The sequence below is a fragment of the Vulpes lagopus genome, chromosome 7 (assembly GCF_018345385.1).
Source record: "Vulpes lagopus strain Blue_001 chromosome 7, ASM1834538v1, whole genome shotgun sequence".
Lineage (NCBI taxonomy): Eukaryota > Metazoa > Chordata > Mammalia > Carnivora > Canidae > Vulpes > Vulpes lagopus.
The window spans coordinates 14,283,162-14,302,598 of record NC_054830.1 but is presented as its reverse complement, the minus strand read 5'-3'; the positions used below and the strand labels follow the sequence as shown (position 1 = coordinate 14,302,598).

Sequence of the window (19,437 nt, the reverse complement as noted above, 5' to 3'; positions counted from 1 at the left end):
AATTTTCAGTGTCTCCCACCCCTGTAATTACATAGCAAAATTTTATATTTCAACCACAGCTCTGCCTCTGCTACCTTCCACAGGGGGGCAGGCTGAGGAAATAAATTTCTATCACTCTCTGACCTATGACCTGATATAGTACTAACCAATAAACACTAGTACCCAAAAAACTGACTACAGCAATATGGACAGAGATAAGAGGTGGTAATAAACAGCCACATGCCAATATACTGAATACACAGAAAATGGTTCAATGTTTTGGTTACAAATAAAAATAAAAATAAAAATAAAAATAAAAATAAAAATAAAAATAAAAATAAATGTTTTGGTTACAACAGTAATAACAGCAGAAATAGTAATATCTAAAAAAAAAAAAAAAAGAAATAGTAATATCTAGAATTTAATAGGTACTCAGTAGTGAGTTCCAGTTACCATGCTAAAACGCCCTATCTCTTTGAATCCCCAAGACAATCTTAGGGTTATGCAATCATTTCCATTTTACACATAAAGGAACCGATTTGTCTAATATTCAGGAATTTGCCCCGAATCACCCAGGTCTCCCTCTACAGACATGACCTCTTTGCTCCCTGGTCCAAACCACCCACCATTCCAGGCAGTGTAGGGTTTGCCTTCAAAAAGATGAAGGTACAGTGTGCCTGCAACCTGGCAGACTTTACCTCCAAAGGGCAACTCAAAGTTTTATGCTGATTTTCACAGGGATTATAAAACTGCCCAGTGAGAAAGAGCGAGCTGCCTGTTTTACAGACAGGAAAATTAAGGATCAAGAATGTTCAGAACTCTCTCAAGGTCATAGAGACAACGTGGCCCCAGGACTTCCCCCTCCTTTGTGACATCAGACATGCAGGGCTCCACCCACAGAGGCTAAACCTAGAGAACCAGCCAAATCCCAGGGCAGTGCTGTCAGTTGTAGCTTGCAGAATACTGTATCACCTCAGTTGTCATTCTTTGCGCCCACATGACTACCAGGAGCTTGGCTCTGATATGAAACCTTTATTTTTAAACTGGGTTCACAGCAATTCACAGTTCATGGATAGTGAGAAACACTTCCACAGGAGAACTTGCAAAATAAGCAAGCATCAGTGAACTCTATGAAAGACCTTTGGGCACCAAGGAGCACATGGCATCCTCCTCCGTGAGGCCCAGCACTAGCTGCAGCCACCACCTGGGCTAGTTCCTGGGGAGGGGGGTACTTCCTGTTGCTGTTTCTTGGCCCCATTCAGAACAACAACAACAACAAAAAACAGTGGACATTGTTAATCCTAGTTCTTTCAGATCTCCTGAGCCATGGCCTCACTCTGCCACAAAGAGGGAACACCTATCCTGAATCTTCAGGAATAGGGTCAATACAAGTCAGCAATATTTCCACAGAGATTTTTAAAAATCCATTTAAAATAGCATAAATATGAAATACTTAAATTTTTAAAGAAACCAAAATTTAGGGTGGCTCAGCAGTTTGGCACCACCATCAGTCCAGAGCGTGATCCTGGAGACAGGGATTGAGTCCCACATCAGGCTCCCTGTATGGAGCCTGCTTCTCCCTCTGCCTGTGTCTCTGCCTCTCTCTCTCTCTCTCTCTCTCTCTCTGTTTGTGTCTCTCATGAGTAAAGAAATAAAACCTTAAAAGAAATGTACCCTTATTTATTTTGGAATAAATAGGGCACACACAGAGGAAAGGGCAGAGGGAGAGGAGAGAACCCTTGGGCAGACTCCCAACTTAATGCAGACCCAAAGTGGGGCTCCATCCCAGGATCCTAAGATCATGACCTGAGCCAAAATCAAGAGTTGGACACTTAACCAACTGAGCCACCCAGGCACCCCAGGATATGTTTAATTTTTTAAAAGATGTTCAAGGCCTATAAAAATGCAACTACAATAAGACATCACTGAGAGAAATGAAGGAAAACCTGAATGGAGAGATGTCTTGTCCATAGGTGTCAATACACCCCCAAATTGATCCAGATTGAATACAGTCCCAATAAAAAAATTCCCAGTATGTTTTTGGTTTTTTTTTTTTTTTTGTAGAAAAAACAATCTGATTCTATTTAAAAAAAAATTTTTTTTAAGATTTTTTATTTATTAGAGAGAGAGAGAGAGAAACAGGCAGGAGAAGCAGGCTCCATGCAGGGAGCGTGACGTGGGACTCGATCCCGGGTCTCCAGGATCACACCCTGGGCAGAAGGCAGCGCTACCGCTGAGCCACCGGGGCTGCCCAACAATCTGAATTTACATGGAGATGCTAAGGACCTAGAATAATAAGAACATTTGAAAAAGAGGAACAAATTTGGAGGACTTACTCTATCTGATTTCAAGACTTACCATAAAACTACAGTAACCAACAGGAACCTGGGTGGTTCAGTCAGTTAAGCATCCGACTCTTGATTTTGGCTCAGGTCTTGGATCACGATCTCAGGGTTGTGAGATCAAGCCCCACCACATTGGGCTCTGCAACGGGCTTAGAGACTGCTTTAGATGCTCCTCTCCCTCTGCCTCTCTCAGGACAGTGTGACAAAGACTGTCAGTCAAGAGATGGATGAACAGAATATACCCATGCACCATGTACAACTGATTTTCGACAAAGAACCAGTATCCTACTCTGCAAGACCACAAGACACACTGGACACATTTTCTTGGACAGTTTAACCCTGCAAGGAAAAAGGCCATCTTAATGTGTCATCACAACATACAGAGTGCATCATGGGATAGAATGCAATGTCCAAACTCTCACACTCAAACACAGCTTTCCCCATTTCAGGTCACAGCAAACCCAGTCTTTCAGCTGCTCAAATTAAAAGCTGGAGTTGTCCTCTTGATAAGACTACTCCACTATCCAGTCCATCAGGGACTGCCATTGGTCAGTCCCTGCATTTGGTTCTGCCATCAAACACATCTAAAGCCCAACAGCTTCTTGTACCTCTGCTGGGCACACCGGGTTTGGTGTTTGCTGAGTGAAGTCCTATCGTCTCCTGGCCCCGGAGGACTCTCTGGTGCCCACCCTGCTCATCCCTGCCTCAGCCATTTGGCTCCTGGTCATGCCTCCAACACATCAGGCAACCCCCACCTTCGGGTCTTTTTATGTTTTAAACGAAATCCCAGATATTTTACCATTTTAACAATCACTTCTTCAACTGGCATCCCAAATTGAAAATGACCTTTGACAACAGAACTACCACATAATAATCCCTAAATGTCAGCAAACATCCAGTTCATATTCAGCTTCACACAGTTTCTCAGAAATGTCTGTGTATGGCCTGTTCTAACAGGAGCTGCTACAGTGTTTGTACTACACCTGCTTCCTCAGCCTCAATCATTCTCACCCCACAGATGGCAGACCCTTCCATGTCCCTCCTGCTCAAGTCACTGCTCAAAATGTCTCTGCAGAGGCCCACCCTGCTCCTTCTCTCCCACAGGCCTAGCCTCCCTGCATACTCCACATTATGCAGCTACTCTGTGGACTTTCTCACCCAATAAAAACGTAAATGCCACAAGGAAAGGGGTGTCTTGTCTGCCTGATGCGTGATTTTATTTCACGCACATACCAGGTGCTTGGTAAATATTTATTGAATGAATGGGTGGGGATGATGTAACATTGAAGAAGTAGGAACCTATCTGAGGATCCCACACACCAACAGTCCCTCCATTCAAATTGTGTGAAATTCACAAAGGAGTGGAAACCAACTGGAGATCACTTAGCACCATCAAAACTAGGAGCATTTCTCTGAAATAAACTGTAGTTGTTTTTTACAATACATCATCTGGACTGTTTTGCCATCCACTTGCACTGGCTGGGTTGAAAGAGCTTTTACCGTTTTTATTTCCAACCCATACATTTAAAACAGTATCAAGTAACCCTTAAGTACACAATTACCAACTCATAAGAGACTCTTCTACTCCCTTGATAAATCGTTATGGCTTGGCTTTGACCCCACACCTGGGAAAAATGCACACCCACGTGCACACACATACACACACCACCTCAACTCTGCAACCCACCCAAACACAATGATTTCTCAGTCAAAGGGAGATCACACTTGGTAAGAAGGCAGCCATGGTAATTTACATGAAATCAAGTCACTGCACTTTGGGGAACAGAAGTCCTTTGTTGCCATTTCATCCTCTCTAGCTCAGGCAAGTGAGGTTGGCTCCCTTTAAACTTGAGGGGAGGAGCACTGGCCAAAAACTGGCTGTTGTCTGGGGAACTCCAGTTCTGAGGATACGCTCCAGTTACAGTACCCAAGGCCAACACAGGGATGGGTCTCTGGGGCCACAGTCATCTGACCAGGAAGTCTGGGCTCTCCAAGGCACCCCCCAGGCCCTATGGAAGCTATACACCCCTGGTCTCCTTCTACCACCATGTGCACTCACCAAACATTTGTGCAATCTAAAAATTCTTCAACTGTATCTGTAACCAAATATTTACCACCCTGGCTCTAATCCAGTTCTGGAAACACAACATTAGGCCAAAACTCCAGGATGGAATCTAACAATATCCTTTCACCTTCTCCCACCTCTAAGTTCACAAAGTATACTTGCTCCATGAAAACTGAGTGCCCCTGAAGAAAAAATGTTACCCAGCCCCTCCCTGGCAAAGGTCTTAGCGACTGCACCAACAAATTATCAATGAGGGAATTCCCTGGTCAGCTCTATCAGAAAGGGAGAAACTGAGGCAGGACAACAGTAAAGCATCACAAGCAAGCCCAGAGATCATACTGCTCCACGTGCTGGCTGGCTAGGGAATGATTAATTTGGGCCAACAATTCCACTTTCTAATCCGGGGTCTTCAAACTTGCCTGTGCTGTCCTGGCAAACAGTATTCCTGGAATACAGCCACACCCACCCAAGTATGTACTGTCCACAGCTGCTTCCATCTATAAGGCAGAACTGAGTAACAGCAACAGAGACAGTACAGCCCCAGAAGCTGAAAACATGGACTACCTGATCCTTGAAAGCATGAGGAAACTGCAGCCCTGACAGGCTGTGCTGAGTATCAAAGGGACAGAGATGACCCAGACAGAGTGGCACACCACAACAAAAAGTCAGGACACAGGCACACCAAGGAGATGCTCCAGCTTTGTATCAGCCCCAGGGCACAAAGCAGTATCTGCTCTCTCCAAAGCATGGAGCCTCATTAACCCTATGTCCCCATGGAGTAGGGGAGAGCATGACTTGGCATACTAGAGAGGTGAAGAACCAGTCCCATGAGGGCCAAGGAGCCGGCAGTGAGGCCAGCTACACAAGCCCGTCCTTGGCAACCAGAACTGGCCTATCTCCACTGGCAAACCTAGTAGGCATCCACTGAGGTTAACAACCAGTATACGCCCTCCGGGCCCCTGATCTGCCCCTGCCTTTCTTCTCTTTGCCATGGTAAGCTATGCCTTCACTGTGAGATTGATCATCCATTCACCACACCCTACCAATGCAGCCATTCCTAAAGCTCCTCAAGCCCCCCAATGCTCGTAACATCTTACCCTGACCTTCGAGGCCCTGCTTGCTTTAGGCCTACAGTGACTCTATTAAGTCATCTGACATGCATGTATATATATATACGCACACCACATTTCTGGCTGCAACTACACTAGCCTTGTCTCAATTCTTCATAATACCACATCTAGCCTCCACCACTGGCCCTTTGCACATAGTGTTCCCACCACTGGGAAAGCCCTTCTGTCCTCCCACTCATCCTTCAGACTCAAGCACCTGTTACTCAAGCATCCTCTCCCTTTCAGTCCCTCCCCATTCCTTCCTCTATTAGTGAGGACTATAGCCCCAACACTTAGCACAGCTGATCTTGACATTTGACATCCAGCATCCCATTAGGCTCTCTTCCTCAAACACTCTTGAGAAAAAGCAAAGCTCTTGTTCATCTCTTTATCCAATGCCTAATGAAACAGAAGGAGGAAATGGCATCCTCCATCAGTTATAAATACCCAACCACACTATGTTTCCACCATGGAACTGAGGCAAAAACAAAGCAATATAAATATAAACTCTACCCTTAATTAGAATAGCAAGTCAACACCAGGAAGAAGTAACATGGAGATAGGCAAGGCCACAGCACCACCACAACCCCTGGAGGGGAAGCTCTCCCCACTCTCTCTTACGCTGCTGTTTGGAGAAAGGCAAAGAGCTTGGAGAATGGCATTCAGAGGTTCTAGAGGTCTTTACAGCCTTACATCTGGAAAGATTTCCTCTGTCACTGCTGAGAAGCATGAGCTACCCCTGCACTCATGGCATCCACACCCTATACTCCCCTCCTCCTTTCTTATCCTATCCTTAAACCCTCAGCACAGCCTTTCCAACAGATCCCTTTCCTCTCCAAGGCTTCACTCCACCATACCCCCTTTTCCTGGGCATTCCAGGAACCCCTCCCTTTCATACCACCAAACCATCCTGAATGTTCTAGCACTTCCTCCTGATGAATCACTGACTAGCTGCAGGAGCCATCCGACCCCTTGGGCAGACCCTCAGGCCTTATGACTATCCTGAGGACCAAGTGACAGGCCCTGGCGCAGGAAGACTCTCAGAAGCAACTAGCTTTACTTTGAATAGTGTGATTAATGTTGTTCCTCAAAATATTTCAACTCCTATCTAGAGTTTTCACTCTCACCCCCCGGCAGCTAGCTGCCTTGTCCAAGTCCACACAGAAGTTCAATACTTCATATAAACCCCCATATTTGGGATCCCTGAGTGGCGCAGCGGTTTAGCGCCTGCCTTTGGCCCAGGGCGCGATCCTGGAGACCCGGGATCGAATCCCACGTCGGGCTCCCGGTGCATGGAGCCTGCTTCTCCCTCTGCCTGTGTCTCTGCCTCTCTCTCTCTCTCTGTGACTATCATAAGTAAATACCAAAAAAATAAATAAATAAATAAATAAATAAAAAATAAACCCCCATATTTAAAATGTTTAGGAATCAAATGTCTACATCTATCTAGAGACTTTGGAAAACATCTGAAGTGTTAGTGTAGTGTTTAGCACTGAAGATGCTTGGTGTGTTACATTATTAAAGGACATCCTGAAGAAAATGTCACAAGAACAAAAGAGGAAATAACATCTCTGTTAATAACAAGAACCTGAGAACTGGTGTCTCCCATTCTGTGTACGTGCACCAATATGAGCTATATTAAGGAAATCAGCTGACAAATAGCCATAGGAAAACAAGAAATACCTTCAATCTCTAAGCCAAGTAGAGAGCTCTACTGGAGCAGAAAAGACCTCAGATTGTTTCTGGACTCTACTCTCCTAAGTCCCCTGAAGACTCTGAGTCCTGTGTCACTCCACACAGCTGGAGAATGTGTACCCAAGCCCTACCCCTAAGGAGACCAAAGAATACCTATGGAATCCCTGTGCTCCAACACTCCCAAAATGATGTTACAATGAATGTTCTAGAATCACACATATCCATATCTTTTTTTTCTTAAACCTCATAGTATCTGGCACAAGTTAAGCCATCAAAATGTGAGTGAGTGCCTTTGTTCTTTTCTCCCTAAACTAACTCTTGGGATGAAAAAAATACATGCTCATAAAGATGCAGAATATTTCTGAATTCAGAAACGTTCTGACTGTTTTCACTGTAACAAAATACAGGTAACATCAAGTCGACCGTTTTAGCTATTAAGTGTACGGTTAAGTCCATTCACACTGTTGTGCAACCATCAACACCAACACCATCCATTTTCAGAACTTTGTCACTTTGCAAAATTGAATCTTTGTCCCCAACTAAATACTCACCATTACATCCACCCCAGCCTCTAGCACATGTCATTCTACTTTTCTGGACTACTGACTTTCTGAATCTGACTACTCTAGGGGCTTCATATAAGTGGAATCCTATGGTATTTGTCTTTTTGTGTCTAGGTTATTTCATTCAGCACAACCTCTCTTAAGGTAGAACCATATACATCATTCTAACCCTTTGGAGCCAAAATGTGTATAGAACAAAGCCCATAGGGATCCCTGGATGGCGCAGCGGTTGGGCGCCTGCCTTTGGCCCAGGGCGCGGTCCTGGAGACCCGGGATTGAATCCCACGTCAGGCTCCCGGTGCATGGAGCCTGCTTCTCCCTCTGCCTGTGTCTCTGCCTCTCTCTCTCTCTATGACTATCATTAAAAAAAAATAAAAGATAATGTTAAAAAAGAACAAAGCCCATAGACCTCGTGTACCCACAACCAAATGTATGACTCTAGAACACTGCTTCCCAAACCAGCTAAGTCCCTGACATCCTCCACTATTAACCAATCCTTCCTTCCACTCTCCAAAGAAACTACACAAAATGGCACTGGAAAAACTTAGAACGGTAAAATGCAAGCAGCAGTAGTAACATTATGTCTCAGATGGACTTTAAGTACGCCTATCACACCCCAGCTCTGACTTCCCATTGCATCCCATCTCTCTGGGATGTATCTCTCCCAGCCCCATCTCAAAGACAAAACCCAAGGAAATCAAGCAATGCCTGGTGGGTGAATGGTAAAAATGAGTAGCTCATCTTGGAAATAAACATTTCATAAAATGGAAGCTAGAGAAGACACAGCCCAATTCAAACCTATTCCCTGGAGCACCTGGGCTAGATGTGGTAACACTTATACAGGCCCTCCAGGGGTACAAGCCCTGAACTCCTAACACAACCAACTCTATACAAGGGAGACCCATGCAACTAGCGCAATCACTGTCAGTGGAAAGAAAACACTGTACCCACCCCCCTAAAGTTTTAAGCATCAAGCCCACCTATCTTGTGAGGCAGAGCCAGGCCCAGGGGATTCACCACACTGGCTAAATCCATGGATGCTGTCTAGAAAAAGAGCATCAAGTGACTCCAACATGAGGTACCCAACACAAAGAGGGAGGGCATTTTATTGCCTATCATTTCAGATAGGAATGCCCAGAGTGCCTTGTCTCTTGGTCAACTGCTCCAGGAGAGATTAAAAGTAAGAGGAGCAAAAATGATTGTCTGGGGTTCCCTGCCTAGCTAGGTCAAGCAGGTAGTCAGTCAGTCTCCTTTGTAAACACATTATATCCGTGTGTGATCTGTGACTGCAAAACATGCAAAGAATCCTCTTGAGATAACTAAAGAGTGGTGCTGAGTCTCCAGGACCAGTCAAAACAGGAAAATTTGGGAGTAAGGATCACAGAAAGTCCCACCTGCAGAAGACATCGCCTCCATCTATAAGGCAGTCAACAGAAAACCTAATGGCAGCCAGCCTTGTTCCCAAGAACATATCATCCAGGCTGCCTCCATGTCTTACAGCATCTCAATCAGCTGTATTAACTTTATAGCTGGCAGCCAGGTTGTGTTTATCTTCATGTCAAGAAATAAAACCTCCAGCCATTCTATTCTTATGCCAAGTTTTCTTGATTTTTTTTTTTTTTAAAGCAATACCTTATTTATCACAAAGGCAACCTCTTAGAAAGGTAAGACTCCTTTCACCAGTGGACAGTTATCTTCCATTATCACTGAGGCATCCCAGGCCATAGCCACAGGCACCAAGTGCTTCCTCAACCAGGTCTTGGTGGCCTAGAGCCTGCATGACCATGCGAGCAGGAGCAAAGCCACCAACTGAGCACCTTCTCCAAGCTGTGAGAACAGCCCCTAAATCAGTAACCCACTCACTCTCATTTGGTGACAACACAGGCACCAACCCTGATCTGCATATTCATGAGCAGAGCAAAGACCAGTAAATTATACTAAGTCTCTCTAAGGAGCAGCATAAAGGCCATGGGCTGAGCTGAGTTTACTTCCCTACAGGCCATCTTCCAACAGGCAGTCCTGGGGAGGCAGTACTTCCAACTAGTACACCTGTAACTAATGTAACATTATGTGTCAACTATACTCAAATTTATAGGGGGGTAGGGGGGTAAGCAGATAGACTGCCACAATCTGGTAAACTTCTGCAAGTACTGGCCAATATTTGAAGAACTGTATCTTACTTTGGATGGGAGAAGGGAAAGCTTTTGTCGTTATTCAAGAGCACCTAGAGGGAGCAGCATTCTAAAGACAGCTCCAAAGTATACATACAAATGAAGACCTGGGCCTAGAAGAAAAGAACTTTAGTCCTGAAATCTAAACAAAATCTACCTACAGTAGTTCACATAACTTATTTTTGAAAGGTCCAAGACAACTATTTTGGTTGGTCAGCAGCAGTGGTAAGATGGCAGAAATCTCAAAGAAATATAAATGGGGGAGGACCTCCAGCTTATACCTCTAAACCCCACTCCACCTCCAGCCACCTTCTCACTGCCAAGGAAAGTACCGGCCAGCCATCCTATTATAGCTGGATGGACCTGGAGCCTCAGGCAACCTCATGCCACCTTGATCCCCAAGAAGGGTACTATCTTCCAGCTGGCAATAAGAGACTGAGAATCAGTGACTCCGGTCTATTTAACTGGTAGTTTCCTTTCCCCAAACCTTAAAGATCTGCCTAAATCCAAATCCAGAGGGGCTAGTGAGTACCCAGGCAGGTAGCACAGTCAGTGTGTCCAACCACAAACCTTCCAGATACCCTCGAGTTTCAGACAGGAAGGTGCATTTGGAAGAATTTTGGAAATGTAGTCTGACACTAGGTCTATACAAAATAATCTATAACCATCTGACCAACCAAGCTTCCCTAAGTGGCAGAATTCAGTTTCTTTGACCATCAGGGCACAGGCCAAATAATCAATCCATCAGGTAACTTTGTTAAGATTTCTATGTAATCTTGGGGGGATCCCTGGGTAGCTCAGCGGTTTGGCGCCTGCCTTCAGCCCGGGGCATAATCCTGGAGACCCGGGATCGAGTCCCACATCGGGCTCCCTGCATGGAGCCTGCTTCTCTCTCTGCCTGTGTCTGTCTGTGTCTCTGCCCACCCCCCCTCTCTGTGTCTCTCATGAATAAATAAATAAAATCTTAAAAAAAAAAAAAAAGAAGAAGAAAAAGAAGAAGATTTCTATGTAATCTCTACACTCAACGTGGGACTCAAACTCACATCCCCAATATCAAAAGTCATACCCTCTACCGACTGAGCCAGGCAGGTACTTTCATCTGGTAACTTGTCAGAAGTGGCTGGAACTGTCCACCAACCACACTGTGGTACTGATGGCCCTGACTAAAGCCACATGGCCAGCCCAGGAGTCCTGAGGCCTTGCAGCAAAGTCCAAGCCAGCGAGCTGGTTCCTGGCTCCAGACGCTTCATCACTGCTACAAACTCTGATAATGTACCACAACAATCCCAAAAACTGCAGGACTAAAATGCTGCAAAAGGAGAAGAAACTATAACAATGGCAACATCTATCAGTAAATAGTGGCTTACACTACATGTAAGAACATTAAGAACAAATTGAGAAATGGGGGCACATGGGTGGCTCAGTCAGTGTCTGCCTTTGGCTCAGGTCATGATCCCAGAATTGTGGGATTGAGCCTCTCAGCAGTGAGTCTGACTCTCCCCTACCTCATTCTCTCTCTCAAGTAAATAAATCTTTTTTAAAAAAGAGAGAAAAGACGTTTGGGTGGCTCAGCGGTTGAGTGTCTGCCTTTGGCTCAGGGTGTGATCCCGAGATCTGGGATCGAGTCCTGCATTGGGCTCCTTGCCAGAAGCCTGCTTCTTTCTCTATCTGCCTCTGTGTGTCTCTCATGAATAAATAAAATCTTTTAAAAAATAAATAATTTTAAAAATTAAGTTAAAAAAAAGAGAAATGATGTAAACAGATGCCATACCTTCCTGACAATGCATTCAACCATAGAAGTATGATCAGAGGATGTCAGGAACAGGAGGGGCTCCTGTTCACAGAACCATCAACTGTCTTCACCACTCCCTGCCCTACAGAGTAAACTGAGGTCAAGATGGAGGTGAAGGGGGCAGCCCTGGCGGCTCAGCGGTTTAGGGTTGTCTTCAGCCCAGGGTGTGATCCTGGGGACCTGGGATAGAGTTCCACGTTGGGCTCCCTGCATGGAGCCTGCTTCTCCCTCTGCCTGTGTCTCTGCCTCTCTCTCTCTCTGTCTCTCATGAATAAATAAATCTTTAAAAAAAAAAAAAAAAAAGATGGAGGTGAAGGTGAGCTGCAGCTGGCTTCTTTCAGTCATCAGAGCTCACCAGTGTCCGCATGGACACTTTCCATCATATACCCTCACACAAGTGTCACAGGGAGAGGGAAGAGGAGGAACGAAGAGGAGGGATGGGGTAGACACAGAACCCTGCTGGTTAGTTCTGCAGACATGGCCCAAGAGCTAGCATCTAAGGAGCAGGAAGGAAACTGCATTGAAGATCAGATGCCTGGCGAACCCTGCTCCAAGTGAAACAAAGTAGCTAAGGCCAAACTGCCCGCACAGAAGCTTTATGAAGAGTTAAAGGCCTGCCTCCTGGGGTGTAATGGCAAGGAGACCAGAGTCTCTCAATTTGCTTCTGCCTCCAGTCAGAATTCTCCTTGATGCTAAGAAGTTTTAGTACTAAAACAGTAGAAGCGTTACAAGATACAATGTAAATGTAACAAAAACTGCCTTAAAAGAAGAAAGTGTAGGGGGATCCCTGGGTGGCTCAGCGGTTTGGTGCCTGCCTTCCGCCCAGGGCATGATCCTGGAGTCCCAGGATCGAGTCCCACATCGAGCTTCCTGCATGGAGCCTGCTTCTCCCTCTGCCTGTGTCTCTGCCTCTCTCTCTCTGTCTCTCATGAATAAATAAAATCTTAAAAAAAAAAAAGTGTAAAGAAATCTGCAAGGGCCACATGTGCTCAGACTGTGCCCTCAATGGGACTTCGCCTATACCTGAGACTAACCCAAATAAGCTGAAGGCCCCACAAGGCAGGACTCTGCTACACAGAGTCCTCGTCCAACGTGGACTGGACTGTCTTTCTTCCATTTGCACACGCCAGAGTAACTACACGTGTCAGGTTCCACTCTCCACTCTAGCAAGTAGAGCCAGTGGACATGCACATATGCACATACAGGGCCACCCTACACACACACACACACACACACACACACACACACAGACATACAAACATACATGCATATATGCATACACACACCCAAAATCAGCACAATCAGGACTTAGGCCACCATGTAGGCACACACTCTGCCTTTGCCTGGAACACACTTGGCAAAGGCACAATTCTAAACCATCAATTGTTGAAAACACAGACCATACATCCCAGAGAAACACTGTCCTACATGGGGCCAGGTCCAAACAACTTCACTCTAGTGTCTCTGAAGCAGTCTTGCCAAGACAATCCCACCCCAAGGAAGACATCCTGTGGGAAGTCACCCAGGGCCCCAGGCGACCAGCCCTCCCTGTAAGGGAGGTTGCAAGGCCAGCACAGGTGTAGAGGGGCAAGGCCATGAGGGCGATGAGGGCGGTGGCATTCACTCACCTACATCTTTACTGAGCCAGCCTTACAAGGACCTTCCTGCTTCCTCCAAGGCCCACCCCACTGCCGTGCTCTGCCTCTAGCTGCCTCACACAAACCCATGCCCTATCTAAACATCCAGCACTAAGATCCAGCCTAAGACCCAGGCCCTGCAGATCTGTCCCCAAGACTACAGTGACACTACTGCCAAGGCAGGGGCTCTGTTGTCCCCATGGTCCAAGCCTCCTCCTGAGTGTTCAGGCATCAGTGAGGCAGGAAGGTAAGGGCCTGACTCTTCATTGAGAAAGTAACAGAGTTTCAAACTGCTACAGAAAAGCCCAGACAACAACTTCTTGGACATTGAAAGAATCATCTTTAATATCTTGACAAGAGGGATCCCTGAGTGGCTCAGCGGTTTAGTTTAGCACCTGCCTTTCTCCCAGGGCGTGATCCTGGAGGCCCAGGATCGAGTCCCACATTGGGCTCCTGGCATGGAGCCTGCTTCTCCCTCTGCCTGTGTCTCTGCCTCTCTCTGTGTCTCTCTCATAAATAAATAAAATATTTAAAAAAAAAAAATCTTTTTTTTTTTTTTTTTTTTTTAATTTTTTTTTTTTTAATTTTTTTTTATTTATTTATGATAGTCACAGAGAGAGAGAGAGAGGCAGAGACACAGGCGGAGGGAGAAGCAGGCTCCATGCACCGGGAGCCTGATGTGGGATTCGATCCCGGGTCTCCAGGATCGCGCCCTGGGCCAAAGGCAGGCGCCAAACCGCTGCGCCACCCAGGGATCCCCCAAAAAAAAAAAAATCTTGACAAGAGATTTTGTTACTAACGGAGGAAGAGAAAAGCATAACAGTGACTAATAATTATTGAATTTTTTATTTGATATCAGGCGGGGTGCCAGCACTTTACATGCCTGATTTCATTTAATCCTCATAACCACAGAATGAGGTACTGCTAATACTACCCACTTCACCCAAGGTACTTCCAATGTTACCCATACTTCTCACAAGGGACTGCCACTTGACAGGTGAGAAAACGGACACTGGGAGAAGTCAATGTGATTGGCTAGGGTTAGAGGGCCAAGAAGTCAAATAGGGATCCAAACCCAGGTCAGCTATCTCCCAGGCTAAAATCTGAACCACTGTACCATTAGGGACAGGCTGACTTTGAAACCATCCTGAGGCTGGATCCTTCCCAAGGCTCTGGGAAAATTTCCTAGAGCAAAGATCAGCACACCCACAATTCCTCTCCTAAAAGCACACTAACTTAACCCTTTCCTGAGTTGCTGGAAACTTCATGGAGGAGTGAGCATCAACTATGCAAGCTGTATCCTGTGGACCATGCAGCAAATTCAATTATTCATGTGCATCCTTTCTTTAAATGGCACAAAACACCTCAGAGGTGTTGAAGCACATATTTCTGAGTCCTTACCTGCCAAGGTACAAGCCAAAGGAAGGGGCTTAAAGGACTTGATCAATACTGCCAGCCGGGGTCACAAACCATGACCAATTTTCATCTTCATTTCTAGTAAGATGTACACACACCAACCACACTCTAGCATGCCACAAACGCAAACCAGAGTCCCCCACAGAGAGAAATCTGCACGCATGCAGATTTTCCATGAGAACAGCACAAAGCTTACAAGTATGAGGCAATAAACAGAGCAGACACAAACTAGTAGCAAGAAAACTGGTCTCCTGGCCACTGACATAGCAGTGAGAGGACAGCAGAAGATACAGGGCTCAGGAACAGCCAGGCCTTACAAGGAGGGCTTCCTAGGATGGGCAGGGGCCAGGACACATGCCAGCCCTCCTAGCTCTGTATATGGGGCACCACGCTGCTGCCTTAATTTACCTCGCCTGATTCCTCACTTACCAGGTGCTACTCTGGAACTCAAGTCATTTTTTTTCAAGTGCCAAATCCCCAAGGCCCCTTTCCTTCCTGCAACTATGAGCCTTCCCCCCTCTCAACACTGGTGGTGTTACTCTGTTGGACACCCACCTGTCTTCTCCCCTGGACTCTGCCAAAAGAGCCATGATATGAAAACATTTCAGCAATGCATGAAACAAGGAAACTTTCTCAAACCAGAAAGGAGCAGCTGTTGGAATAATTCATGTGAATGTTTCAGAGAAGAGCCTTAATCACTCTGGGTCTTTCCAGAAAAGTATCCAAAATCTCAAGTTGGAAAATCCTCAGAATCTAGAAAATGCAGGTTACCAACCAGGTCTTAGGACACTGAAATCACATCAAATCTCTTTCTAGTCCCTCTAATTGCTACAGTTCCACAGGCTGTGTCCATCTAATTTCCCTCCATCCCCACCTCACTCTTGAAACAGAGCAGATGTGTATGGTCACTCTTAGTTTATTCTTTCACTTTTTTTTTTTTTTTAATTTTCTTCTAACACAAAGCACTATTAGTTTGGGAAGAGGAGGCATAAGAACAGATCAAGTTCTGCAGCTTCCCCCCAATTGGGGTGGCTGCAATCTGGCAGATTCACAGACATACCCCTTACAGTCACGAGACTTCTAAAAGTCGCAGGGGGCATTCAGACCTCAGCCCACTGTATGTATCCTCCCTCCCAGCCAGGTAAAACAAAGAGGAGCCATCCAGCACCACAGGCTAGGCTGTCTCACAAAAGTCCACCTTCTCCCAGGCAGTAGACATTACCTCAGACCACCTTCTCCAGGACCCAGTTCAACTCATCTTTGCTCACATTCAGCACCCCTAAAACCAAAGACCCACAAATGTAGAGCCTATTTCAACTTCCAGTCCTCACTCTGCTGCACCTTTCAGACATGCTCCTACTCACTCTTCCCTCTCTCTCAGGGCACCCTATTCTATCTCCCTTATGTGGCCGTAAAACCCCAGGGCAGGAAAGGGCCATCACCAGATCCCAGGGGTACAGTACAGTACAGTACAGGCAAAGCAGGGAAGGGACCCCAGTTTCTGAATACACAGATGGTTTGTCCTTAGCCCCTAGTATACAGCTAATCCCCACCCAGTCTCCTTGCACAGTGTCTCTAGCACCTGTTCCTGCTTTTTATTCCCCACCAGGCAAATTCAAGGCCGTATTAGCTCAGGCCTGACTTTTATCAATGTCCCTTTTTCCTAACTGGCTTCCCTGCTCAATTAAAGTGAACACTCTCCTCTTCACAAATCTCTGAGGGCTCTCCATGCTTCTCAGATGAAGTGTAAACAGTCTTCCATTTAAGGTCATAGGCAATAACTGGAATGACCTGAAAAAAATTTTTTAACCTTATTTCCCGCTATGACTTTCCATGAAACCCTGAGGTATGGGAGGGTTATCTGTCAACTCCATCCATCCTTGATGCTCCACTGCAAGGAAATACCCTTTATAAATGGTCTAGTCCAACCTCACCAACCTTTCCCACAAGAACTATAGACCTCCCAAGACCAAAAAAACAGCCCCTTCTCAGAAGAGTGTGCTGGAGAGTGGAGAGTGATAGATCAGATGCCTCATTTTGTTCACATCATGGCATATAAAAAAAATTACATTTGCACAGCACACTGGAGTATAGTAAGGGTTACTCACAGCCTGGGGCTAGAACCACCTGGCTGCAAAGACATCTCTGCATCCCTGTCACCCATCCCAGCTAGCCTGCTAGGAAGGTCTAGAGAATCTCACAGCCAGCAATATATCTCCTGCTCTGTTCACGCCACCATGTGTTGATAAGAAGCTTACACTGCATTTCACTACATGGGGCATCTTCCAGAGCAGCTTAGGCTCTTAAATATCAGTGGGTTAACTTAAAAAAAAAAAAAGGCCAACAGTAGTTCATAAACTCAGAAGGCTGGTTAAACAGACCAATGTTACCCTAACTTTTCTATCCAAATTAAGTTTCCTTTTTCCTTAAGCCATAAAACAAGGCAACAGAGTAGACAAGCTCTCCCATCATTTTAACCTCCACAAAAAATGGGTGCATGTCTGAAAAGCTCACCCAATGCTAAGCCCCTTCCCCAGGTGAAGATCTGTCCACTTTCACTGCCTTTTGTGGTAGGGTCACCTGATATTCTCTCTGAAAAGAAGAACCCCATCCATATTCCCTGAGGAGCTGAGTGGGTGCCTACTGAACCAGGAGTAGAAAAGGCCTCTGTCAGATACTGACTCACCAATGGGCCTCCTGGAATCCCTCATGGCCCCCACCCCCAAACTTCTCTCTTCCAAACAAAACATGTTCAATCTCTCTAACCACTTCTGTGATACAATTTAAAGACTACTCCAGTACCAGATTGTACTATTCTAGAATCATCTAGCACCCTTAACTGGCTGTTAATGCTCCACCCCTCTCCCTGGACTAGCAGTCAACCACTGAAGCCCAGCAACTGACATTTAGCCCATTCCACCTTACTTTCACAGTTGCTTGCTTTGACCTTGAAATGGTCACCAAGTCACCTGAAGGATTTCTGCAAATAAGTGCCATTACTTTCTTCTTAATAGACAGGAAAAGGAGTTTCATGCTCTCAAAATTGAAAGCTGTCACCCACTTGATTCCAAAACAGGAAACACTGCTAGTTTTGTTTTTGTTTTTTTTTTAAAGGCAGCCCTGAGATTCCAGCAGTCCTTAGTTCTTCCTCCCTATGTCCTCTCCCATCCCTACACCACAGATACCTTGATGACTTCAGGCTCAAAAAAAAAAAAAAAAAAAAAAAATGAGGCTTTTTGGGGATTAAGAAGTACACTTGTCCTGATGAGCACCAGGTGATATATGGAATTGTTGAATTACTATATCATATACTTGAAAGTAACAGAACATCATATTAACTAGGGACACCTTGGGTGGCTCATCAGTTGAGCACCTGCCTTTGGCTCAGGGCGTGATTCCAGGATCTGGGATCAAGTCCCATATCAGGTTCCTTGCAGGGAGCCTGCTTCTCCCTCTGCCTATGTCTCTCTGCCTCTCTGTGTGTGTGTCTCTCATGAATAAATAAATAAAATCTTTTAAAAATATTGTATTAATGGAATTAAAATAAAAACTTAAAAAAAAAATGATGAGGCCATAAGGAAGGAAACCTGACAGTGGCCCTCCTAATTGAGGAGGGACCTAGTACAAAACAGAACTGACCAAACCAGTGGATGGAACTAGAGGGTACTGTGCTAAGTGAAATAAGTCACTCAGATAAAGACAAATACCTTATGATTTCACTCATACATGGAATTTAAGAAACAAAACTGATGAACAAAGAGAAAGGGAAGTAAAAATAAAATAAGATGGAAAGAGGGAGCCAAACCATAAGGGACTCTTAACTATAGGAAACAAACTATAGGGTTGCAGGAGGGGAGGTGGTTGGGGGAATGGGGTAAATGAGTGATGGGCATGAAGTAGGGCACTTGATGAAATGAACGTGTGTTATATGCAACTGATGAATCTCTAAATTCGACCTCTGAAACTAACAATACACTACATGGGGCACCTGGGTGACTCAGTTGGTTAAGCATCTGCCTTTGGCTCAGGTCATGATCCTAGGGCCCTGGAACATACCCCCAGGTTGGGCTCTCTGCTCAGCAGAAGCCTGCTTGTGTGTGCATGCGCGCACTCTCTCTAGTAAATAAAATCTTTTTTTTGTAATAAAATCTTTATTAAAAAATGCACAATGTGTTAATTAAATTGAATTTAAATTTTAAAATTATAAATGAATGAATTAATTAATAACTGACCAAGCCATAAAGAAATAAGGACATGGAGCGCCTAGCAGGTTCAGTTGATAAAGCATGCAACTTTTGATCTCAGGGTTGTAAATTCAATTCCCACATTGGGTACAGAGATTACTTAGAAGTAAAATCTTTAAAAGGAAAAAAAAAAAAAAAAAGGATGACAGAGATCAGACCAAGGAAGCTCCAGGAGAGAACAAAGAGCTATGCTCTCCTTCCTTCTGCAAATTAAACCAGAGGCAAGCCACTCCTCCTCTCAGGCCTCAGTTTCCAGTTTGTAACATCAAGAGCTGCTCCACTCATCCTGAAATTTGTGCTGCATTCAGTAAAACAGCATACAGAAGCAAGCTAGTCCCGGGTGAATCCTAGACTTGTCTAGGGCCCAAATATCAAACATAGTTACATTTCAAATGCTCTGACAAATATAAACTGACTACAA

At 45.2% G+C, this 19,437-nt stretch overlaps 1 protein-coding gene across 6 annotated transcripts in view; it reads right to left on the bottom strand.

Annotated features, from left to right (window-relative positions):
- GATAD2A (GATA zinc finger domain containing 2A) overlaps window positions 1-19,437 on the bottom strand; it is a 110,405-nt gene that overhangs the window by 69,245 nt on the left and 21,723 nt on the right. The window contains exon 1 of one of the 6 annotated variants that reach the window (XM_041761797.1): window positions 2,338-2,357. The exons of the other annotated variants lie outside the window; for them this stretch is intronic. The gene's annotated coding sequence lies outside the window, so the exon portion shown is untranslated. Of the gene's footprint in view, window positions 1-2,337; window positions 2,358-19,437 lie in introns of those variants that run through there. 6 annotated transcript variants of the gene reach the window in all.